We start from the raw sequence: 25,111 nt of genomic DNA, 5'->3' as shown, positions 1-25,111 counted from the left end.
ATATGATATACGCTTCCGCCACACTGCGCGGTAGTGTTCGGCCTAATCAATGATATTTTAGCTTGTGTTTTCCTGCATTTTTCTTTCGTCGCTTTCAAATACAAGAGAGCCAGAACAGAAAAGAAAACGGGCAGCAAGGTCGCGCAGTGCGTTCAAACCGGATTGTCGCACCTAAAGCCAGTGATCGACGGTCGGTTCGCACTAATCCGTGACCTAATCTTTCCTTTGTTCGCGTTTCATTTTAAACTGACATATGATATACGCTTCCGCCACACTGCGCGGTACTGTTCGGCCTAAGCAGTGATATTTTAGCTTGTGTTTTCCTGTATTTTTCTTTTGTCGCTTTCAAATAAAATGGAGCGAGAACACAAGTGAAAACGGGTAGCAACGTCTCGCAGGGCGTTCAAACCGGATTGTTGCGCCTAACGATGGTGATCAACCGTCGGTTCGCACTAATCCTTCGGTTATTCTTTCCGTTCTTCGAGTTTCACTTGAACCCGACATAGGAGATGGACTTCCACCGCAACGCGCGGTACTGTTCGGCCTAAGCAATGATATTTTTGCTTGTGTTTTCCTGTATTTTTCTTTTGTCGCTTTCAAATAAAATGGAGCGAGAACACAAGTGAAAACGGGTAGCAACGTCTCGCAGGGCGTTCAAACCGGATTGTTGCGCCTAACGATGGTGATCAACCGTCGGTTCGCACTAATCCTTCGGTTATTCTTTCCGTTCTTCGCGTTTCATTTGAACCCGACATAGGAGATGCGCTTCCACCGCACTGCGCGTTACTGTTCGGCCTAAGCAATGATATTTTTGCTTGTGTTTTCCTGTATTTTTCTTTTGTCGCTTTCAAATAAAATGGAGCGAGAACACAAGTGAAAACGGGTAGCAACGTCTCGCAGGGCGTTCAAACCGGATTGTTGCGCTTAACGAGGGTGATCAGCCGTCGGTTCGCACTAAGCCTTCGGTTATTCTTTCCGTTCTTCGCGTTTCATTTGAACCCGACATAGGATATGCGCTTCCGATACACTGCGCGGTACTGTTCGGCCTAAGCAATGATATTTTAGCTTGTGTTTTCCTGCATTTTTCTTTTGTCGCTTTGAAATAAAATGGAGCGAGAACAGAAGTGAAAACGGGTAGCAACGTCTCGCAGTGCGTTCAAACCGGATTGTTGCGCCTAACGATGGTGATCAACCGTCGGTTCGCACTAATCCTTCGGTTATTCTTTGCGTTCTTCGCGTTTCATTTGAACCAGACATAGGACATGCGTTTCCGCCGTACTGTGTGGTACTGTTCGGTCTAAGCAATGATATTTTAGCTTGTGTTTTCCTGCATTTTTCTTTTGTCGCTTTCAAATAAAATCGAGCGAGAACACAAGTGAAAACGGGTAGCAACGTCTCGCAGTGCGTTCAAACCGGATTGTTGCGCCTAACGATGGTGATCAACCGTCGGTTCGCACTAATCCTTCGGTTATTCTTTGCGTTCTTCGCGTTTCATTTGAAACCGACATAGGATATGCGCTTCCGATACACTGCGCGGTACTGTTCGGCCTAAGAAATGATATTTTAGCTTGTGTTTTCCTGCATTTTTCTTTTGTCGCTTTGAAATAAAATGGAGCGAGAACAGAAGTGAAAACGGGTAGCAACGTCTCGCAGTGCGTTCAAACCGGATTGTTGCGCCTAACGATGGTGATCAACCGTCGGTTCGCACTAATCCTTCGGTTTTTCTTTCCGTTCTTCGCGTTTCATTTGAAACCGACATAGGATATGCGCTTCCGATACACTGCGCGGTACTGTTCGGCCTAAGAAATGATATTTTAGCTTGTGTTTTCCTGCATTTTTCTTTTGTCGCTTTCAAATAAAATGGAGCGAGAACACAAGTGAAAACGGGTAGCAACGTCTCGCAGTGCGTTCAAACCGGATTGTTGCGCCTAACGATGGTGATCAACCGTCGGTTCGCACTAATCCTTCGGTTATTCTTTGCGTTCTTCGCGTTTCATTTGAAACCGACATAGGATATGCGCTTCCGATACACTGCGCGGTACTGTTCGGCCTAAGCAATGATATTTTAGCTTGTGTTTTCCTGCATTTTTTTTGTCCCTTTCAAATAAAATGGAGTGAGAACAGAAATGAAAACGGGTAGCAACGTCTCGCAGTGCGTTCAAACCGGATTGTTGCGCCTAACGAGGGTGATCAGCCGTCGGTTCGCACTAATCCTTCGGTTATTCTTTCCGTTCTTCGCGTTTCATTTTAAACCGACATATCATATACGCTTCCGCCACACTGCGCGATACTGTTCGGCCGAAGCAATGATATATTAGCTTGTGTTTTCCTGCATTTTTCTTTTGTCGCTTTGAAATAAAAGAGAGCCAGAAAAGAAACGGAAACGGGCAACAAGGTCGCGCAGTGCGTTCAAATCAGATTGTCGCACCTAAATATATTGATCAACCGTCGGTTCGCACTAATCCGTCAGTTATTCTTTCCTTTGTTCGCGTTTCATTTTAAACCGACATATGATATACGCTTCCGCCACACTGCGCGATACTGTTCGGCCGAAGCAATAATATATTAGGTTGTGTTTTCCTGCATTTTTCTTTTGTCGCTTTCAAATAAAAGAGAGCTAGAAAAGAAACGGAAACGGGCAACAAGGTCGCGCAGTGCGTTCAAACCGGATTGTCGCACCTAAATATAGCGATCAAGGGTCGGTTCGCACTAATCCGTCAGTTATTCTTTCCTTTGTTCGCGTTTCATTTTAAACCGACATATGATATACGCTTCCGCCACACTGCGCGATTCTGTTCGGCCTAACTAATGACATTCTAGCTTGTGTTTTCCTGCATTTTTCTTTTGTCGCTTTCAAAAAAAAGAGAGCCAGAAAAGAAACGGAAATGGGCAACAAGGTCGTGCAGTGCATTCAAACCGGATTGTCGCACCGAAATATAGTGATCAACGGTCGGTTCGCACTAATCCGTCAGTTATTCTTTCCTTTGTTCGCGTTTCATTTTAAACCGACATATGAAATACGCTTCCGCCACACTGCGCGGTACTGTTCGGCCTAAGCAATGACATTCTAGCTTGTGTTTTCCTGCATTTTTCTTTTGTCGCTTTCAAATAAAAGAGAGCCAGAAAAGAAACGGAAACGGGCAACAAGGTCGCGCAGTGTGTTCAAACCGGATTGTCGCACCTAAATATAGCGATCAAGGGTCGGTTCGCACTAATCCGTCAGTTATTCTTTCCTTTGTTCGCGTTTCATTTTAAACCGACATATGATATACGCTTCCGCCACACTGCGCGGTAGTGTTCGGCCTATGCAATGATATTTTAGCTTGTATTTTCGTGCATTTTTCTTTTGTCGCTTTCAAATAAAAGAGAGCCAGAACAGAAACGAAAACGGGCAGCAAGGTCGCGCAGTGCGTTCAAACCGGATTGCCGCACCTAAAGCCAGTGATTGACGGTCGGTTCGCACTAATCCGTCAGTTATTCTTTCCTTTGTTCGCGTTTCATTTTAAACCGACATATGATATACGCTTCCGCCACACTGCGCGGTAGTGTTCGGCCTAATCAATGATATTTTAGCTTGTGTTTTCCTGCATTTTTCTTTCGTCGCTTTCAAATACAAGAGAGCCAGAACAGAAAAGAAAACGGGCAGCAAGGTCGCGCAGTGCGTTCAAACCGGATTGTCGCACCTAAAGCCAGTGATCGACGGTCGGTTCGCACTAATCCGTGACCTAATCTTTCCTTTGTTCGCGTTTCATTTTAAACTGACATATGATATACGCTTCCGCCACACTGCGCGGTACTGTTCGGCCTAAGCAGTGATATTTTAGCTTGTGTTTTCCTGTATTTTTCTTTTGTCGCTTTCAAATAAAATGGAGCGAGAACACAAGTGAAAACGGGTAGCAACGTCTCGCAGGGCGTTCAAACCGGATTGTTGCGCCTAACGATGGTGATCAACCGTCGGTTCGCACTAATCCTTCGGTTATTCTTTCCGTTCTTCGAGTTTCACTTGAACCCGACATAGGAGATGGACTTCCACCGCAACGCGCGGTACTGTTCGGCCTAAGCAATGATATTTTTGCTTGTGTTTTCCTGTATTTTTCTTTTGTCGCTTTCAAATAAAATGGAGCGAGAACACAAGTGAAAACGGGTAGCAACGTCTCGCAGGGCGTTCAAACCGGATTGTTGCGCCTAACGATGGTGATCAACCGTCGGTTCGCACTAATCCTTCGGTTATTCTTTCCGTTCTTCGCGTTTCATTTGAACCCGACATAGGAGATGCGCTTCCACCGCACTGCGCGTTACTGTTCGGCCTAAGCAATGATATTTTTGCTTGTGTTTTCCTGTATTTTTCTTTTGTCGCTTTCAAATAAAATGGAGCGAGAACACAAGTGAAAACGGGTAGCAACGTCTCGCAGGGCGTTCAAACCGGATTGTTGCGCTTAACGAGGGTGATCAGCCGTCGGTTCGCACTAAGCCTTCGGTTATTCTTTCCGTTCTTCGCGTTTCATTTGAACCCGACATAGGATATGCGCTTCCGATACACTGCGCGGTACTGTTCGGCCTAAGCAATGATATTTTAGCTTGTGTTTTCCTGCATTTTTCTTTTGTCGCTTTGAAATAAAATGGAGCGAGAACAGAAGTGAAAACGGGTAGCAACGTCTCGCAGTGCGTTCAAACCGGATTGTTGCGCCTAACGATGGTGATCAACCGTCGGTTCGCACTAATCCTTCGGTTATTCTTTGCGTTCTTCGCGTTTCATTTGAACCAGACATAGGACATGCGTTTCCGCCGTACTGTGTGGTACTGTTCGGTCTAAGCAATGATATTTTAGCTTGTGTTTTCCTGCATTTTTCTTTTGTCGCTTTCAAATGAAATCGAGCGTGAACACAAGTGAAAACGGGTAGCAACGTCTCGCAGTGCGTTCAAACCGGATTGTTGCGCCTAACGATGGTGATCAACCGTCGGTTCGCACTAATCCTTCGGTTATTCTTTGCGTTCTTCGCGTTTCATTTGAAACCGACATAGGATATGCGCTTCCGATACACTGCGCGGTACTGTTCGGCCTAAGAAATGATATTTTAGCTTGTGTTTTCCTGCATTTTTCTTTTGTCGCTTTGAAATAAAATGGAGCGAGAACAGAAGTGAAAACGGGTAGCAACGTCTCGCAGTGCGTTCAAACCGGATTGTTGCGCCTAACGATGGTGATCAACCGTCGGTTCGCACTAATCCTTCGGTTTTTCTTTCCGTTCTTCGCGTTTCATTTGAAACCGACATAGGATATGCGCTTCCGATACACTGCGCGGTACTGTTCGGCCTAAGAAATGATATTTTAGCTTGTGTTTTCCTGCATTTTTCTTTTGTCGCTTTCAAATAAAATGGAGCGAGAACACAAGTGAAAACGGGTAGCAACGTCTCGCAGTGCGTTCAAACCGGATTGTTGCGCCTAACGATGGTGATCAACCGTCGGTTCGCACTAATCCTTCGGTTATTCTTTGCGTTCTTCGCGTTTCATTTGAAACCGACATAGGATATGCGCTTCCGATACACTGCGCGGTACTGTTCGGCCTAAGCAATGATATTTTAGCTTGTGTTTTCCTGCATTTTTTTTGTCCCTTTCAAATAAAATGGAGTGAGAACAGAAATGAAAACGGGTAGCAACGTCTCGCAGTGCGTTCAAACCGGATTGTTGCGCCTAACGAGGGTGATCAGCCGTCGGTTCGCACTAATCCTTCGGTTATTCTTTCCGTTCTTCGCGTTTCATTTTAAACCGACATATCATATACGCTTCCGCCACACTGCGCGGTACTGTTCGGCCTAAGCAGTGATATTTTAGCTTGTGTTTTCCTGTATTTTTCTTTTGTCCCTTTCAAATAAAATGGAGTGAGAACACAAGTGAAAACGGGTAGCAACGTCTCGCAGTGCGTTCAAACCGGATTGTTGCGCCTAACGAGGGTGATCAGCCGTCGGTTCGCACCAAGCCTTCAATTATTCTTTCCGTTCTTCGCGTTTCATTTTGAACCGACATATCATATACGCTTCCGCCACACTGCGCGGTACTGTTCGGCCTAAGCAGTGATATTTTAGCTTGTGTTTTCCTGTATTTTTCTTTTGTCGCTTTGAAATAAAATGGAGCGAGAACAGAAGTGAAAACGGGTAGCAACGTCTCGCAGTGCGTTCAAACCGGATTGTTGCGCCTAACGATGGTGGTCAACCGTCGGTTCGCACTAATCCTTCGGTTATTCTTTGCGTTCTTCGCGTTTCATTTGAACCCGACATAGGATATGCGCTTCCGATACACTGCGCGGTACTGTTCGGCCTAAGCAATGATATTTTAGCTTGTGTTTTCCTGCATTTTTCTTTTGTCGCTTTCAAATGAAATGGAGCGAGAACACAAATGAAAACGCGTAGCAACGTCGCGCAGCGTGTTCAAACCGGATTGTTGCGCCTAACGATGGTGGTCAACCGTCGGTTCGCACTAATCCTTCGGTTATTCTTTCCGTTCTTCGCGTTTCATTTGAACCCGACATAGGATATGCGCTTCCGATACACTGCGCGGTACTGTTCGGCCTAAGCAATGATATTTTTGCTTGTGTTTTCCTGCATTTTCCTTTTGTCGCTTTCAAATGAAATGGAGCGAGAACACAAATGAAAACGGGTAGCAACGTCGCGCAGCGTGTTCAAACCGGATTGTTGCGCCTAACGATGGTGGTCAACCGTCGGTTCGCACTAATCCTTCGGTTATTCTTTCCGTTCTTCGCGTTTCATTTGAACCCCACAAAGGATATGCGCTTCCGCCACACTGCGCGGTACTGCTCGGCCTACGCAGTGATATTTTAGCTTGTGTTTTCCTGCATTTTTCTTTTGTCGGTTTCAAATAAAATGAAGCGAGAACAGAAATGAAAACGGGCAGCAACGTCGCACAGTGCGTTCAAACCGGATTGTTGCGCCTAACGATGGTGGTCAACCATCGGTTCGCACTAATCCTTCGGTTATTCTTTCCGTTGTTAGCGTTTCATTTGAAACAGGCAAGGGATACACGCTTGCACCGCACTACGCGATACTGTTCGGCCTAAGCAATGACATTTTAGCTTGTCTTTTCCTGCATTTTTCTTTTGTCGCTTCCAAATGAAAGAGAGCCAGAACAGAAACGATAACGGGCAGCGACGTCGCGCCCCTTTCGTTGTGCTATGTGCCTTCAAACCGGATTGTGGCGCCTGCCGATGCTGATCACCGGATGGTGCGCACTGATCCTTCAGTTATGTTCTCCATTGTTCGCATTTCATTTGACACCAATATCGGATATACGCTTGTACCACACTCAGCGTTGCTGCTTGGCATATGCAGTGGTTTTTTATCTTCTGTTTTCTTCCATTTTTCTTTTGTGGCTTTCAAATAAAAGAGAGCGAGAACAGAAGCAGAAACGTGCAGCAGCATCGCTCAGGGCATTCAAACTGGATGATCGCCGCCGCCGATGGTGACGACCGCACAGTGCGCACTAATCCTTTAATAATTCCGTACGTTTTCGCATTTTATTTGACGCTGATATAGGATATCCTCTTTCTCTGCATGCGCTTATGTGAAATTGTCTTGACTGTTTTAGACGGGTCTAAGGACCTCTGCCACTAATTACAACATTCCTTAGTTTTCGACAAGTGGCAATTCAGAATAGCTTGGTCATTCACGCATTTAACCTAGTGTAAATGATGCACTTGTCGGCACTCTTGCTCTTAGAGAAGGTTGTGCAATAAAATCGTTTATGTATAACCACAATAAAAGGGGCCTATGCAGTGGCGTAGTAACAAGGGGGGCAGGGGGTCGTGGGCTCCGGGTGCCATATCTGGGTTGGGGGGGGGGGGGAAGGGGTGTCATGTATGTCTGAAGATATCTCTTTCCGCCTGCTTGGCGTGGTGTAAATGGTAAAGAAGGCTTCGGTGTAACGAGCAGCCCAAGCTCATGTACCCGATGTACGATATGTGTAGAGTGCCGAACCATTGTCGGCTGCAGCTTTATCAGCACCCTATGTAATACTTGCACGAATGTGCGGGCTAAAAAATGAATTCGCTAAGTGGTCGCTAAACTACATGTTTTCGCGGAACACTTAATGTAGGGTGCGCTCGTGCTCGGAGTTCGCCTCGCTAAACACACACAGCCTAGCGATGTGGCTCTTGTGTCCCTACTCCAGTCAGTCCGCGCCATCCTGAAATAGGATAGCTTAAATAACTGACTAAATAGCAATTATAGAGGAAACATTGCAGTTAGGGAATTGACGGCCCTAAGTTATATTTAGCAACTCAACAAAAGCTTATTCTTTAAACAATATAGTCATGGCTGCTAGAGCCTGCAGTACTTTGGCACTGCGGGTGGCCCAGTATGGCATTACCAATAGAAATATGAAATAGGGCGCCAGTGACGTCGATCTGTCTATCCTTTCCCTTGCGATTGCAGACGAACAGTAGCGCAAGCTTTCCCTGGCATGGGCTTCCCGGTGGCCTTCTCGTTTTTTGTATGGTGACACCAGGAATGGACACGGAGCATGCTCTATTCCGTTCCTAACATTGTGGCGGCACCGCAGTTCAGATAATGAAGTTGGACAATAGCAACAAATAAATAAATGCTGTATGGGTAAGAACGAAGAGAACTGGTAATTGTCAAAGCATTGACGCCCGCACAACAGGTAAGCTGGTGACGTTTTCTAATAGGGTGGTGAGATCAGCGTCACTGACATGCTATTCAATTTTCGTTTGGGTTTAGGACTGCCCACAGCCAAAACACTGCACGCCGTAGTACCTACAAAGAATTCTGTGAAGTAGCTGCTGGCCGACACATGACTGTCGGGCATCAATATTGCAAATGCAATATTGCCCCCAAAATCGTGAATTATAACTTTATTAAAACATTGTTGTTCCTTGTGGGCCATATTTTCCACAATGCCGCATCTGTATTCGCTGCCAAGTCTTGCAGTCTGACTGCAGATGGGCAAATGTGCGTATCACAAGTTATCAGTACAGAACGCTGTGTTATTTGGTGCAGAAAATAAAACAATGTGTACACCTGCTACATTTGCTATCTCTGGGAACGAATGGGAAGGGGGAAGACATGCGCGGTATCCAACGCGGCTTTGCTAGTGCTGAAACATCACCCCCCCCTCCGCCCCGAGGGGGGGGGAGGAGTGACAGAAGACTTATGGGCCCCGGGTGCGAGTCGACCTAACTACACCACTGGGCCTAGGACTGATCCATGTGGCGCGTCTGATTTAACTGCAGGGACTGCATCCATGTTGTCACCGATACTTACAACCAGACCACAGTTGGTAACAAATTTTTTAGGCATCTTGATGACCTAACATACCGTTGTGTTTTATTAGGAGCTTATTGTGATTAACTTTGTCAAAAGCCTTTTTAGTCTCTAAAAACCATTCGGCAGTACGTTAGATCCCTGTAACGCTTCAAGGCGAAAGCCTGCTGCGCACATGGTAATGCCTTAAATTTTTCGATCGGAGGGCTCAGATTTCTCGCAAGACATAACGAGCCACAGTTTGAGCCGGCGCTGTAGGTCGACCCCCTCAGCGACACATGCGATCACCTAATGCACTACCTAAGATTTCTTTTGTTCTTTCTTTCCGACTTCATTTCTTCCTGTCTTCATTTCTTCCTTACTTGCTTTCGTTGTTTGTTCTTGCTTTCCTATTTCCTTTGTTCTATCTTTCATTTCTTCATATTCAGCCATTGCACCTTTGCTTGCTTACGGGGGCATGAGCCATTCCTGATATTTTTGTCTCATTGGAGTAGATACCGCTTTTTCCGGGTATGAGCCATTCCAACGAGCCACTTAAGGAGACAAGCCATCCGGTTAAACTAGCTGGCTACAAAGCCATAGACGCGACCGCGATGGAGAACAGGCAAAGAAGAAAACGGGCTTCTGTAAGATTTTGCCAGTCGTAGCTGTAGGAAGGAGCTTGACTCTTCGTCGGGACTTAGGAGAGCAGGATTTATTTGCAGTATTTACAGTTGAAACATGAGGTACATCGATAGTCTAGCGTGACTCCCATATGGAGCTCGCAAGACTAACACACAGCAAACAGCTTAGGAGCACACAGCTCACGAGTACATTTCTAGAATGACAACGAGCACTCAGCTCCCGACGACTAGCACACACTAGCAGCCGGCAAACGCTGCTTATAAGCACTTGGTCCCCCCCTTGATTCCCAGTGGACGGAAACGTTCGTCCAGTCATCGTTCGACGTCACCGCTTGACGTCACCGTAGATGACCCGCCCTTTTGAAGGAGGCGGGCTCACATATTCGTGTTGCACACACACACAGGTGTAATGGTCTGGAGCCGACGTCAGAGGGGTTTCGTAGAACTCTGCTCCGTCCCGGGTGGCGCTGGCGGGTAGCACATTCCTAAGCTGACCCCGCGCCACGTGGCTGTCGGTTATTCGCAGTTCTCTGAAGTGCGCCCCGTCCGGTTGGTTGGGAGCACGTGCAGCGGGCTGAAATAGCTGGCACGTTGTCACCCCGTAAGGCCATTCCTAACACTACATCCCGCGTGGCGGGTGGCGCGGGACCGGGGGAGATGGTGCCGCACCGGCCGTCTCCCCGACACGCCCGTCGCTGGTCGCCGCCGTGCTCGTTCGACGTAACGTCACTGTGGTGCAGCGAGAACTTGCCTGCGTAAGTATACCTCACACGTTCGTAGAATTAATTCCTAAGAGCGGGCGAGGACTCTTCGTCCTTAACGCGTATAGTAAATCCACGCTGCAGCACAGATTCTCTACTTGTTGCTGGCGACTTTAACGCGCCGCACGGATCCTGGGGCTACACCCGAGAAACACCCAAGGGCAAACACCTTTGAGAAGACTCGCAAGATCAAAGCCTTGCACTGATCGCGAATCCCGCCGATCCTACACGCAAAGGGAACAGCGTGAGTACCGATACGTTACCAGACCTTGCGTTCGTTTCGAATGTAACAATAGCGCACTGGCAAAATATGCAGGAAAATTTGGGGAGCGACCACGCGCTGATCGAGATCATGATAGGCACGGGCCCGAGCGGTCTTGCTACTAACCCTGACGGCAAATGTCGTAAGCTCAAACTCGTGAAGTGGGACACGTTCCTCAAGAAGCGAGAAGAAGCGGGGCGAGGCGACGAGCCAATTACGGACATAGACGAGTGGACCGAGACGCTCAGAAGGGACGTAGGCGCAGCAAGGAGTGACGTTCCGCCCGAGGCGAACCTCGAAATAATTGAGAGCAGGCTCCTACACATGTGGGACGCAAAGCGGGCCCCCCTTAAGAGATGGAAATGCCAAAGACATAATAAGGCGTTGCGCAAACGCATAGCGCAGTTAGACAGAGGCATCGAAGAACACGCCCTCCAGGTATGCAGGGCGCAATGGGAAGACACGTTCAACGGCCTCGAGAGGCAGATGATCGGGGCGAGCGCTTGGCGCCTTTTTAGACACCTATTAGATCCGGAGGAGACTCGGGCCGCTCAAGGCCACAAGACTCGTAGACTAGTAAGAGATTATAAAGGCGATAACTTCCTCGACGCAATACGTGACCGTTACTTTAAGAAGGCCGAAAGCATCGAGCACGCCGAGTACGACCGCGTCGCAAAGGAGAAACTGGACGCGGAATTTAGCAAATCGGAAATTCTGATAGTCATGTTCTAACTAAACACTCGATCGGCGCCCGGCCAGGACCGGGTTACCAACAAGACTCTCCGCAACCTAGACGACGAGTCAATCTCCCGACTCGCGGCCTACGTCAACGAGTTCTGGCGAGGGGGTTCCCTTCCGGAATCGTGGAAACGGGCCCGCGTTATCATGATTCCTAAACCCGGCAAGGAAGTTATGCTCGATAATCTAAGACCGATTTCGCTTACGTCTTGCGTCGGCAAACTCATGGAACACGCAGTTCTCACCCGCGTGACCTACTTTCTCGAAGATCGGGCCGCGTTCCCGCACACCATGCTAGGATTCCGCCGCAAATTCTCCGCACAGGACGTATTGCTTCAGCTTAAACACCAGATCGTAGACGACACTACCAGCTCCACTAAGGCAATTCTAGGCTTAGATATTAAAAAGGCCTTTGACAACGTTAAGCACGAAGCGATCTTCAAAGCAATTAGAACATTAGGACTAGGCCAAAGAATGTATAATTACGTTAGAGATTTCCTCGTGGGCAGGCGTGCATGCGTCGTCGTCGGCGACGAGGAATCGCCGGAATTCGAGACGGGTCCATGCGGCACACCGCAAGGATCCGTCATATCACCATTACTCTTTAATTTAGTTCTGCTTGGTCTACCCGAGAAATTAACAGAAACAGAAGGATTACATCACAGTCTCTACACGGATGACATCACCCTCTGGGTTCCCGGGGGAGCATGTGACGGTCACGTCCAGCGAACGCTACAGGCAGGAGTAGATGCGGTTTATAATTACTTGCGTAGAACGGGCCTCGAGTGCTCGGCTACCAAGTCCGAACTCCTACTCTACAAACCCACAAGGAGAGGTCGTAAAACCCTGCGCGAAGAGGAACGGGAATATTACAAAATACGCATTACATTAGCAGATGGTACTCCCGTACGGCACGTAGAGAAAAATAGAATCCTAGGGTTACACCTGCAGGCAAACGGCCATAACGGAGAGACGGTGCGAATACTTTGTCGTTCGGTAGATGACAACATCCGACTCTTGTGTCGCATCACGAATAGACGCAATGGTATGCGTGAAGAGTGCGCGATCCGTCTCGTGCAGGCGTACGCGATAAGCCGCATTACGTATGTTGCCCCCTACCTGAGGTGGATCGGGTCCAAAATAAACAAGGTCGAATGCATGATCCGAAAGGCTTTCAAGAGGGCGGTCGGCGTTCCACTCAACGCGAGCACCGACAAGTTTCTAGAGCTCGGAGTTCACAACTCTCTTAACCAGTTCGTCGAGGCGCACGTCGTTGTGCAATACGAGCGATTATCGAGGTCAAAGGCAGGTCGATGCATCCTCAAGTCGCTCAGCATCGCGTACCACACTCAGCATGGAAAAAAGACGGCGGTTCCCGCCTCTGTTCCCGACCACCTGATCATCGCGCCGCTTTCCAAGAACATGCACCCGACGCAGCACGCCGGGAGACGCAACAAACGAGCAAGCGACCTTCAGAAGAAGTTTGGCAACAGCAACGAGGCGGTGTACGTAGACGCGGCGCAATATGGAGGAGGGAGAAGCGCACACACGATAGCGGTTGTAGACCGATCGATTAAGTGCCTCGTGAGCGCCACGGTGACCACGGGACACACGGAGGCGGCCGAAGAAGGCGCGATGGTCCTAGCACTCGTCGCGGTGCCGAACGCTGCGATCGTGATCAGCGACTCGCAGGCGGCAATCCGCGGCTTCGCGCGCGGTCGTGTCTCGCGGGAAGCGGCCTGCATACTCCGAAATTCTGACGACGATGACTCGTCATCGCCCTCACAACCCCAAAATTCTACGGTCTTCCTCCTCTGGACCCCGGCACACACCGATGTTCCACTCACGGGCAACGAGGCGGCCCACGCCACAGCTCGAGGTCTCACACGCGGAGCCGCCGATGATTATGTGGCCGCCTCCGCCCCCGAGAGCGGGGCATCGGATCTGCCGGATCGGGACAATACAACAGAAATACAGCGACAAGAAACACACTGGGCGTGGGGCGATCGCCTAACCACGTTCAGAGACCTCACGCAACACTACAGACTTGAAAGACGCGCATTCCCGCCACCGCACGATAAATCGAACAGAAACGAGGCCGTAACTTCGCGCATGCTCCAGACACACACCTACCCTAGCCCCGCTATCTTACACCACTGCTATCCGCGTCTATATCCGACAGACGCATGTAAAACATGCGGACAGAGAGCAACGCTGCGACACATGCTCTGGAAATGTGCCGGAAACGGTAATCAAACCAGCTCCGTTCGCGACGCGTCCGTAATCGCGGCCGTTGCCAGAGTAGGAGAAGGCTCGAGCTCGCTTCTTCCCGACGCCGCCTCGGATGCGGGAGCCGCCAGGGACCTTCTCCGTAGGCATCGCCGCCGCTGGGAGGCGGCTATCAAAAGTTCAGAGCTGGCAGACCAGCTCTGGGCCATCCGGCAAGCCGAAGATGCCGCTCGAGTCCAAGGACTTCGAGCCGTCACCTGAGGCCACCACAGCAACACCTGTCGGACTATTTTTTAATAAAGATTCTTCTTCTTCTTGATAACGTCGATTTGGTTCTTCTTGAAGCGAATCTTTACATGGCTAGGCAATACGAAAATGCGGCTGGGCGCGCCTGTGTAGAGAAGACCGTCATCATCCGCAATGGCTCGAGCGTCGGCGTCTTCTTCTCAAGCTAGTTCACTGGCGCCCCTGGGCGGAACCGCGCGAACGCGGTTCTGCCCTTGCTTCCGCGTTCGTGACTGCCGACTTCGTTCGCAGCTCGCTCCGTTGCCGCTCATCATTCCAGCATCGGGGTATGAGCCATTCATTATCTTACGTGACAGCCAGATTTAGTTTTGAAGCACTTTAATTTTGAAGAATCGCAACCGTCAATAGCGGGCGGATGCTGCTAACTGCGCCGCCGAGCAAGCTCGAGACATCGAACGCAAGTGAAACTATTTTAGGGCGGGCACATCTTCACTGACGTCGTTCTCTTCGTCGCAGGCGAATGTGTGTGTAACCTTATTAAGAAACACAAAGACGTAACAAATATGAGGAAGACTTCAATGAAACGTCAGGATCAACCCAGTGAAAAACACCGGGGCCGCACGTGTCAGCTTCACTTGTTCACCATCTGTACGGAGTGCAGAGCTTGGGCGGTGATTTTTTTATCAATTACTTCGCAGAAATCACGAATACTTTCAACCAGTTTCGTAACTGTTAAAAGACATTTACGAAACCCATGCCGATATTTAATAAGAATACTGCTTGATAAGGAGGGTTGACTGTGTCTGGAGACTGTGCTCTAATACCTGTACCTATATACCTCTAATACCTCTATAATTTTAGATTGAAATGTGGTCCCCGTCCTTAAATATCGGTATAACCTTACTGATAATCCAGTCATTAGGAATTTCGCCTCAGGAGACAGAGTTTCAAATTATTATTGCCATGCTTAGTGACGTCCGCCACTAGGTTGTGTCTGGTGGGACGAGAAAAGTTGCCAAAGAAGTACTAATGGGCAAGGAAAAGTAGTTTTTTTTTTTAAATTTCCCTTTCACACAAACGATGAGCAAACATGAGGGATAAATGAAAACAGTGTGACAAACCCAAGCTATACGCGACCGATGAACGCGACGCTCAGAGTAGAGAGGGACAGGGAGTTATGAAAAACTACCACACCAACGTTTGGCGCTCCGAAAGTTTAAAAGACCGGAAACGTCAATACGAACGGTAAACAGCTCTAAACAACAGGACGAAGAGTCCCTCTGTGTACAGTGAAGAGTCGCTCTGTGTCTGTGTCCCTCTCTTTGTCCTGTTGTTTAGCGCTGCTTACTGCTTGTAATCTTGTATCAACCACGTACTCTTATAGCGTTAACGTCGTCTTACGGTTTTCCTGGGTCGTGACAGCTTGGTTGCTCGTTGTGCGGTACGGCCACCTCGGCGAGCCGAGGCAGAGGTGGCACTGTTTCTGCGGCTGGAACCATCGCCGGGACACGGCTGCGCTGAAGCGCATGCGACGCCTGGCCACGTAGAGGACACCAGTGCGGTGAGCGGCCGCAACTAGCGGGCACCGTGACCAAGGGACACTCCACGCGGACCGCACAGGCCTCACCGAAGACATGGCGCCCAGCAATTGCGGCCTGGCACAGGCCGCTCAGCGGGCCTTGGTCCCGCCGGGCCTCTCCATCGGCCCCGAGAGGTCACACCGTGGTCACGCGGCAGCAGCTGGAACGCCGGCATGAGCTCTTCCCGAGCGGATGATGATGATGATGATGATGTCCTGGATGAGTTTGGCGCTTACCCACTCGCGGGGATTGGCCAAGAGTCGGGCAGACTTTACTTATGTGTTCAGAAAAGGAGGTAAAAATCTAAAATTTTGTTACATGAATTTAGGCGAGGGAAAATCGAAATGGTTCAGTAGATTGTCATGCTGCGTAGAGGAGAATAAAAAAATAAGTATCTTGAATATATCAATGAGGCAATAGAGGAGGAATGAATAAAATAATATGGTCATCAATGAAATCGGTTTGATTCAATAAGAAATTTTTCTAAGGCGAAGCAAACATTCCTGTGTGAGTGCCCAAGCACAGACGCTCCGAAAGACAGCAGTACCGGAGTGTTCAATGGCAGACCAAGCTGTCGCACTGTAATTTCTAATGTCATTTTCCTCATGGAGGAGAAACGCCGGCATTCCAGTAGGTAGTGCTCAATCGTCTCTAATGCATTGCAAAAATGGCACAATGGGGATATTGCCTGACCAGATCGGTGCATGTAAAAATTTAGAGATGGGACTCGACAACGTAGTCTCGTTAATGTAACCTCCGTTTGTCTTGTTTTGCAAAACTTCCTGCTCCAAGGGAATTGTAAGTGGCGTAGTTCCAATGATGATTTGAGGTTCGATTGAGCTGTTAAAAGGATGTATCTTCTGAACCTGGCGGACGTGATAAAGCCCGTTGTTGGAAGAAGGGGAAGCACTGGGCCGCTGATAGAAGCCTTGGCCAAGCTGTCTGCCATCTCATTCATAAATATGCCTTTGTGGCCAGGTACCCATATTAATCGTAAACTTCTCAAATGACTTGGAGCCAGTGAGTTCAAAGTTTTCAATATGTGTGTCTCGCCGGGAGCAGTAAGTGAGGTGCACAGCGACAAAGAATCTGTGATTATTACCGCCGTTGACCTGGAAGACTGTAGCTTTCGTAAAGCTAGGACAACAGCTAGGAATTCCGCTAGGTATATTGGAGTGAAGTCGGGAAGCCGAATAGAAAAAGACCAGTCCAATAATGATGAGAAGATTCCAACTCCTGCCTTTTCATCAATCTGCGAAGCATCCGTTGCTATAATTACGTTAGTGTGGAGTTGATTCAAGTGATCCTGGAGTAAGCCGTTAAGAATATGTGAGGGAAGCTGCTTTGCATTATTTGGGTATAGGTCATCATAAGTAATAACTAGTGAATTTGAGATTCTGTTTTCCGTGATTATATCATTTATATTTACGTCTAACGGATTCAATAATGATTGCGATACAATGACTTGTGGCGTGTGAAACCGTGGCCATCTGACTCCAAAAAATTGGACTCGTTGTTTGATGAAGATCGACTGAGACCTTCTTAGTGGGGATTCATAGAGCCTTATAAACGCTTGAACGGTGAGTATTTTAAATCTCATTTCAAGGGAAGGTAATCGTGCTTCCTTGTAGAGTACAGCGTTGGCTACAAACTTTGGAAGCCCCAGACATAAGCGAAGCGCTTCCCGTTCTAGCAAAACTAGTGGACGTAGCTTGTAAGCCGCGGCGCCGGAGAATAATACACAACCGAACTCTAGTATAGGTCGAATGTACATGCGGTAAATCATTATGAGTGTGTCTCTGCGCATGCCCCATCGATAATTACTTATCCTTCGTAATATCCCCATTGCACGAGAAGCTTTTGAAGTTATATGTTCAATATGCGGATGCCAATCAAGATTACCATTATAAATAATTCCAAGGTACTTGACCTTTTCCACTTGTGGGATAGTGGAGTGACGGTATGAAAGGGATATAGTAACTGGGTCTTGTAGGGGAAAGACAAGAACGGCACTCTTATTTACATTAAGGGACAAGCGAATACTGTCCAGCCATGCTTCTAGCTCGCATAAGTATTTCTGCAAGCATTCGTACAGTGACTGAATATCACTTGCTGATGCAAAAAACGCTATATCATCAGCGTAAACGTACGTGCTTACATTTTGATGATGAGGAATGGAGCTGAGTAGGATGTTAAACAGCAGCGGGGACAAAACTGCCCCTTGAGGAACCCCGCGTGTTTGTCTGAATTTTCCCGATGAAATTCCGCTTTGTGCACAGTAAAACTCCCTGCCCTGCAAGAACTCTGCAGTCCACGTCACGAAGTAGTCTGGCAATCCAATATCCTGCATCCTTTTTATTAATAAAGGGTATTCCACACTATCGTATGCTTTAGAAATGTCTAACGTGACTAGGGCAGCATATTGTTTTTGGTAACGAGCCAACTGAATTCGGCTTTCTAGGTCGATATGTGCGCACCAAATGGACATCCCTGGTCGAAAGCCAATTTGGCAGGGGCTCAATAATTCTCTTGTGGTTACAAACTGAACCATACGTGCGTTTAATAATCTTTCTATTAATTTTACGAAATTTGATGTTAGAGAAATAGGCCGAATATTGTCTAGGACAAACCCTTTGGTTTGGTCTTTCAGCAGAGGAATCACCTTCGCAATTCTCCACACAGGAGGGAACCATGCATATTTTACTGAGTAATTTATGGTATCTAACAAGCCGTTAGGAGCGACTTCAAAGAGAAGTTTAATCATCTTGGTAGTGACTCCATCGTGACCTGGGGCTGCAGCTGGTAAACAGGAAACGGCTTGGGACAATTCTGACATGGAAAACTCTTCGAAATCTTCTGAAGTGCCCTGCGCGTAAGGAGAGAAGGGAAGAGAGGTAGCGAAGCGGGTCTCTAACCCTTGCGCGATAACATTTAGAGAGTCAGCTTTCTCACTTGTGGTTAAAACTACCGACTCCCAGTTGAAGGGGCGTGGAATCATTTTTTGGGATCTTAAAAACCGAAATAATGCACGCTTATTATTTGCTTTCGAAAGGAATTCGAAATGTCGGACATTGTAAGCGTCTTTTGCCTTACCTACCGTTCTTTTAAATGTTCCAGCAATAAATTTATAGTTTTTCCAGTTTTTCGGGGATTGGTTATGCATGAGTTGTTTCCATGCAGCCTTGCGTCGCTTGTAGTCCCGCGAGCAATCGTCATTCCACCAATTTGTAGAAGCAGTGTTTTTACATGCCTTTACCTGGAACTCTGATCTTTTGCGCGAAGTATCAATGATGGAGCAAATATCCTCGGCTTGCAATGGAGAATTTTCCATTGATTTGAAAGTAGTCCGCAGGCAATTTTTAAATGTACGGTAATCCACAAAAGAGTGGATGCGAGCCTGCACGGTGGACTGCGGAACTACCACTTCAAACACAACATACAAATGATCGCTTGTAGTCCCGACATTCACCGTTTCCCATGCGGATGTGGGAATACCTGGACCTGAAAATGTAAGATCCAGCACAGATATGAACTGTCCGCGAAGAAACGTAACTGATCCCGAATTTTGACACGAAAAGTTATTTGTGATTGCCCAGTCCCATAGACGCTTTCCGCACGAGTCTGTCCTGGATCCCCATGATACATGATGAGAGTTGAAGTCACCTGCCAAAATTATATCTTTACCGCATTTCGCCATAACCGAGTCTAGTGGGTGAGTATCCTGCACACCCGAAGGAAAGTATATATTGACTAATGAAAAAGGCCTACTGCCAGGGAGAGTAATTTCTACTGCTAGAATTTCACATTCTGGAGACATCAGCTGGAATGATATATTTGCCCTGTGGCAAAACTTGCTTGAGACCATAATTAACAGTCCCCCACCTCTAGATGGGCGATCTAGGCGGAAGGACCTAAAATTGCGCAGAGAAAATTGTTTTTCAGGGGATAACCAGGTTTCTTGCAGTAAAATTACATCTGGAGAAATTTGAGACGATAGAACGTTTAAATCTGTAGAAGCAGCGAATACTGATCTGCAGTTCCACTGCAATACCCTCATCTACCTTCCAGTGATGAGAGCACCGCAGAGGCCACAGCCTCCTCCAATATGTTACCCTTCGGGTTGACTTCAGGGAGGATTTTCTTTGATTTACTAACTGAGTGGGAAGTGGTAGCCTCAAGGGGAGAACACCTCCTTTTATGTGCCCTCACGTCAATTTCCATGTTTGAGGTATCTGGATGATCAGGGTTGTCTGGGCTATTAGTTGCCTTGGTTGAGGTACCTGCGGCAGACCTGACTTGCTCTATATGGGTTGCGGATGCAATTGCTCCATTTTCCTGAGAGTGGGTTAAACACGCATTCATGTCAGAGCATGATGGCAGGGCAGGAACACTCGGTAATAATTTTTCTAACTTTGAGGTAACCAGTCCATTGAAGCATTCTGTGACGCTTTCTACTATGCGCTCCATAATTTTAGCCATAGACTTTTCAATAGCTTGTGCGATTACCTCTGACAGGCTTCCATCAACGACAGCTTGGGTTCGTGCTGTCACACTCGCATAACCATGGGCTCTTTCTTTTACCACCGCAATTGCCTCTTGACGTGAGCAGCGCCTTTTGTCCATAACCTCCATTATTTGGACTTCTTGAGTTCTCGCAGGGCAGTTTGAGCAATCAGCTTTGTGGTCTCCACCACAGAGGCAGCAAGAGTCCGACTCGGCCGAGCAATTACTAGCGGAATGGCTCCCGCCGCAGACGCAACAACGAATGCTGGATTTGCAACCACCCATGCTGTGACCATAGCGCCAACAATTTCGACATTGTAATGGACGCGAGGCAAGCGGGTCCACTCTGAATATTAGAGGCCAGACTTTTATCTCTGAAGGGCAAGACGTACCTGCAAACGTGGCAATTACTGACTCAGTAGGGACGCGTGTATTGTCCACCATTCTGTTGCACCGGTAAACCGCAATTACTCCAGCCGCGGAGAGCTTTTCTAGGGTCTCTGTCGGACTTAAGGAGGAGTCTACACCACGAACTATTCCCTTAGTGCAGGCAAGATGTGGGGGAATGAAGGCACTTACTTGCATCGATCCAAATGATGAGCACTTAAGTAAGTCGTACACACACGCCTGGTCTGGCGAACGGCAAACAATCCCACCTCTGCCAAACTGTCGCACATCAGTGATGTGCAAGTAGTGATGCGTTGCCGCCTGAAGTTCCGCCTGCACTGCCTTCGGGTTGTTGAGCCGGATGGCTCCTCCATGCAGAGGCACCAGCGCCACAGGAATGCTGCTCACCCCACTACGAAAGAAAGCTTCAAGAGGCATTTGATCAGGTGGTAGCGAGGCCGACCAGGGCGGAGATCGCCCTGTGCCGTCCCCTGGAGAACATTTAGACATTTGTGGCTCTATCTCCGTAGCAGACAATGTAAATTTATCTTAAAACCCTGCTAGGTATCTACAAAGCTGGACTAAGTCCGCCCGACACTTAGCCAAAACCCCGAAAGCTCACTGTTACGATCCGAACGACGCCGAACCCGCCGGACGAGCGGAGCGCTCGTCCGGCGGCCATCGTTTCTTCGCTGCTCGAGCTCCTTCGCACGTTTTCCACATGGCACTTCTTTCTTTTTTTTTTTGCCCGAGCTCCCGTGGCGCCTGCCTTGAGTTCGTTTTCTTCGTTTCGGTTTCCATTTTCTTGACTCTCTCAAATCCACTCAGTCCAAAAACCACGGCGTACGAGCAAAATAATTGTTATAAAAAAGACTATTGCGTCCTTTCCCCACGATTATGTAAAGATAGCTAGCTACCCATTCCGCGTATCTCTTTAGGAAAATATTTGGAATGTCGTGTGGGCATGCGGATTTTTAGGTATCGAGGTTAAGCTGTAGAGTCAACACAGGTTCATGTAATAGTATGATGTCCTCAATATTTCGAAGATCAATGTCTCGCGCGACATGCGTTGCCTTTTCATTAACCTCTGTATAAACACTTGAGAAAAAACTGTGTTATTCCCCAGCAATAACACACCACTTACCTTCGATTGTACCCTGTTCTGTATTCATCTTGTTGACTGACTTCCTGGCAGGCCACAAACGCCGGAAAAATTTTCGAGATGGTTTGAGGAGAGAGTTGTGCTTCGTGACATTGTAAAACCTGTGGTTTGCGTCTCTGATCAAATAATTTAACTCGTCGCCTAACGTAACCACGTCATCAGAAATAGTGTGGCATTTTTAATCGCCTCAATATCGCTCTGCGTCTGGCGACTTTCTATTTTTAACTGAATAACATCTCTCGTAATTCCGGGACTGAGGAGGCTTTTCATTTTTCTTTTAAATTGTAGACATAGCTTCACGAATATATGAGTTAGGCATTGAAAGTATTAGCGTGATTCCTTATTGTTAACCGATTCACCTAAACCTGACTGTTCAAATACTTTGAAGCAGTTATCCAATTCATCGAGCATGGCCGTGTCATCAGCCTTATTGAAGTCACTATAATAGATGGCGGAATGAGGTATACGGAAAGGAGCCAGCATCAGAGATATGCTAACGACTAATGGTCAGGAATGCCTGGCGAAATGTAAATATTGCGGCTTCGTGAGGCAACGCATTCAATAATAAGAATTAAGTCTTGATCTAATCTACCATTACCGTGGATTCACGTGAACATAGTTACCAACCGAGAAAGACCCTGAGAAAATAACATATCTATGATTGCTTTAGCTGCATCGTGATGCCGTGCACCCAGCTTCATTTCTTACCGTTCTACACAAGACACATTAAAATCACCTGCTACGATAACATTTTTGTTGAGTCTATGAAGGTCATGCATCAAATTATTTAATAACTTAATGCTGCCCTGACTTGATCGAGGTGTTCCACAGACTTGTGATTCACTTGTACACTTGGGATCCAAGAGTCAACTTGCTCAACTGTGATGACTCGTCGTCTAAAGCCGACTGCGAGGAAGTCCTAGGACACAACAACAAACAACAGGCCGAATTCCTACCGGTGTGGCTCTCAGGACTTTGTCGAATTCGTCGTCTTGCGAATTCTGATTGACGCTCAGGCTTCGGCCTCTCTGGTTGAATAAAACGACCCCTTGTGGCGGAATTCAGCAGAATGGCGAAAGTGGACAGTGCCCTGGATAGAACTTCAGCACTACGATGACTCTGCTGCTAAAGGCAAAATCTAACGAAATTGTACTTAGGCGAAACTGGGTATAAACGAATTACACACATATATATATATATATATATATATATATATATTCAAATACCATGGTGGAGACGACGCTTTATTCCAAGAAGGAAAAATGGCGCCGACGCAAACACGAACACGAGCCGATGATTGCTGATGACTTTGTACAGATGAAGATGAAGTCCGCATAAATGCTTACACTAATTTCCCCCGTGGAGTGAGTGAGTGAAGAAACTTTTATTGCAGGTCCGGCGAGGACGCGAACTCGTCGCGCACCCGGCTAGTCCCACGTCGGGACCGGCAGGTCTAGCCGACTGGCCCGGTCGCGGGCACGCCGGACAGCCAGGATTTGCTTTTCTAAAGCGGGGCTACGCAGAAGCGAGTCCCACTCCTCCTTAATGAACTTGGGGTATGTCGACCCACACTCCCACAGCATGTGCGCTAGAGTGGAGGTCTGCCCGCAGGAGGGGCAGGCGTCGTCACGATACACGTCCGGGTAAGCCTCATGGAGAACGGACAAACACGGATACGTACTGGTCTGCAGAAGCCTAAGCGAAACGGCTTGCGCCCTATTAAACTTAGGGTGAGGGGGTGGAAAGACCCTTATAGACATGTAGAAGAATTTAAGAATCTCGTTGTGAGTATCGGGAGCGTCCCTGTGGCCGTAGAGAGGAGGGGAGTCGGTGCTTCTTGCAGAGCAAGCGCGGTCGGTGAGGTCACGCGCAGCCTCGTGAGCAGACTTATTTAGGTTCGGGGGAGCACTCTCGACCGACCCTACGTGAGCTGGAAACCAGTGGATTAAATGATGCGTGATGCGTGGACGGAAGCGGCCAGCCTGGCCGCACATTAGACAGTGGAACGGAGATGAAAGGGCTTCAGGCGAGAAACGTGCACGATCTCTGTTCCGCGGCAGCGTCGGTCAGTTGGGGTCTCAACAGGTGTAACGCGATAGTTCACCGGCGAGGTCTGCTCGATGACTTTGTAGGGGCCAATATATCGAGACTCAAGCTTCTCACATAAACCGGGTGTTCGCGCAGGTGTCCATAGGAGCACATCGTCACCACGGCGGTAGGAAACGACGCAATGAGAGGCATCGTACCGATGTTTGCGATCGTCTTGGCTGGCTGCAGTGTTCATACGGGCGCGATGACGACATTAGGCAAGACGAGACACAAACTGGTCGCAAATGAATGGTGAAGCGTTGACGGGGCCAGAGAAGAAAGAAACGTCGAGTGATGAGGTTGGGTGGCGGCCGTATACTAAGAAAAACGGAGAGTATCCGGTGGTCCGTTGAACCGACGTGTTGTACGCAAATGTTACAAATGGGAGAATCGCATCCCAGTTACGATGATCGGGTTGAATATACATGGATAGCATGTCACACAGCGTGCGATGAAATCGCTCTGTTAGGCCGGTGGTTTGAGGGTGGTAGCTGGACGTTGTCTTGTGCACGGTGTTGGACGCTTGCAGAACTTCATTAAGAGTCCTTGAAAGAAATGTCTTGCCTCGGTCGCTCAAAAGAACGTGAGGCGCCCCATGACGTAAGTAGGCAGCCTGCAAGAAGAAGGCTGCTACTTCTGAGGCAGCTCCTGAGCGTATTGAGGCTGTTTCAGCGTACCGGGTCAAATGGTCCACAGCAGTGACGATCCATCGGTTGCCGTCTGGAGTAGGTGGGAGTGACCCGAAAAGGTCAATACCGACGACAGAGAAGGGTTGTGCTGGACAAGGAAGTGGTTGTAGGGTCCCGACCGGAGCAGTAGTAGGTCGCTTATGGTGTTGGCAAAGCGTGCACGAGGCAACATATCTAGCTATGCTCGTGGAAAGGCCTGGCCAATAGAATCGGCTGCGTATGCGCTCGTGTGTTTTGTTGTAACCCAAGTGGCCTGACGTAGGGTCATCGTGTGAGGCTTGCAGAACTGCAGCGCGAAGAGAGTGCGGTAGATTGGAAACCCATCGATGGCCTTCCGGGTGAAAAATGTGCCGGTAGAGCACGTCCTCTTCAAACTTGAACAGTTTGAGTAGTTTCCGTAGCCTGGCATTGGGTGGAGATGAAACACCGCTAAGGCGATTGATGATACTATGGCAATAGGAATCGGCGCGCTGGTGAGTTGAAAGCACTGAAAGGCGGTTTGATGAAGTCAAGGAAGAAATCGGTGTAATAGACGAAGCGTCCTCCGTGCGG

At 48.1% G+C, this 25,111-nt stretch overlaps 1 long non-coding RNA gene across 1 annotated transcript in view; it reads right to left on the bottom strand.

Moving 5' to 3' along the window:
• LOC139052164 (uncharacterized) overlaps positions 1 to 21,258 on the bottom strand; it is a 154,449-nt gene extending 133,191 nt beyond the window's left edge. The window contains exon 1 of the long non-coding RNA XR_011509752.1: positions 15,552 to 21,258. This is a non-coding gene — a long non-coding RNA (uncharacterized lncRNA). The remainder of the gene's footprint in view (positions 1 to 15,551) is intronic.
• Positions 21,259 to 25,111: the final 3,853 nt, after the last annotated feature.

This window comes from Dermacentor albipictus, unplaced genomic scaffold (genome assembly GCF_038994185.2).
Source record: "Dermacentor albipictus isolate Rhodes 1998 colony unplaced genomic scaffold, USDA_Dalb.pri_finalv2 scaffold_19, whole genome shotgun sequence".
Lineage (NCBI taxonomy): Eukaryota > Metazoa > Arthropoda > Arachnida > Ixodida > Ixodidae > Dermacentor > Dermacentor albipictus.
Note: the sequence above shows the minus strand (reverse complement) of the source record. Positions and strands in the feature narration are given on the sequence as shown.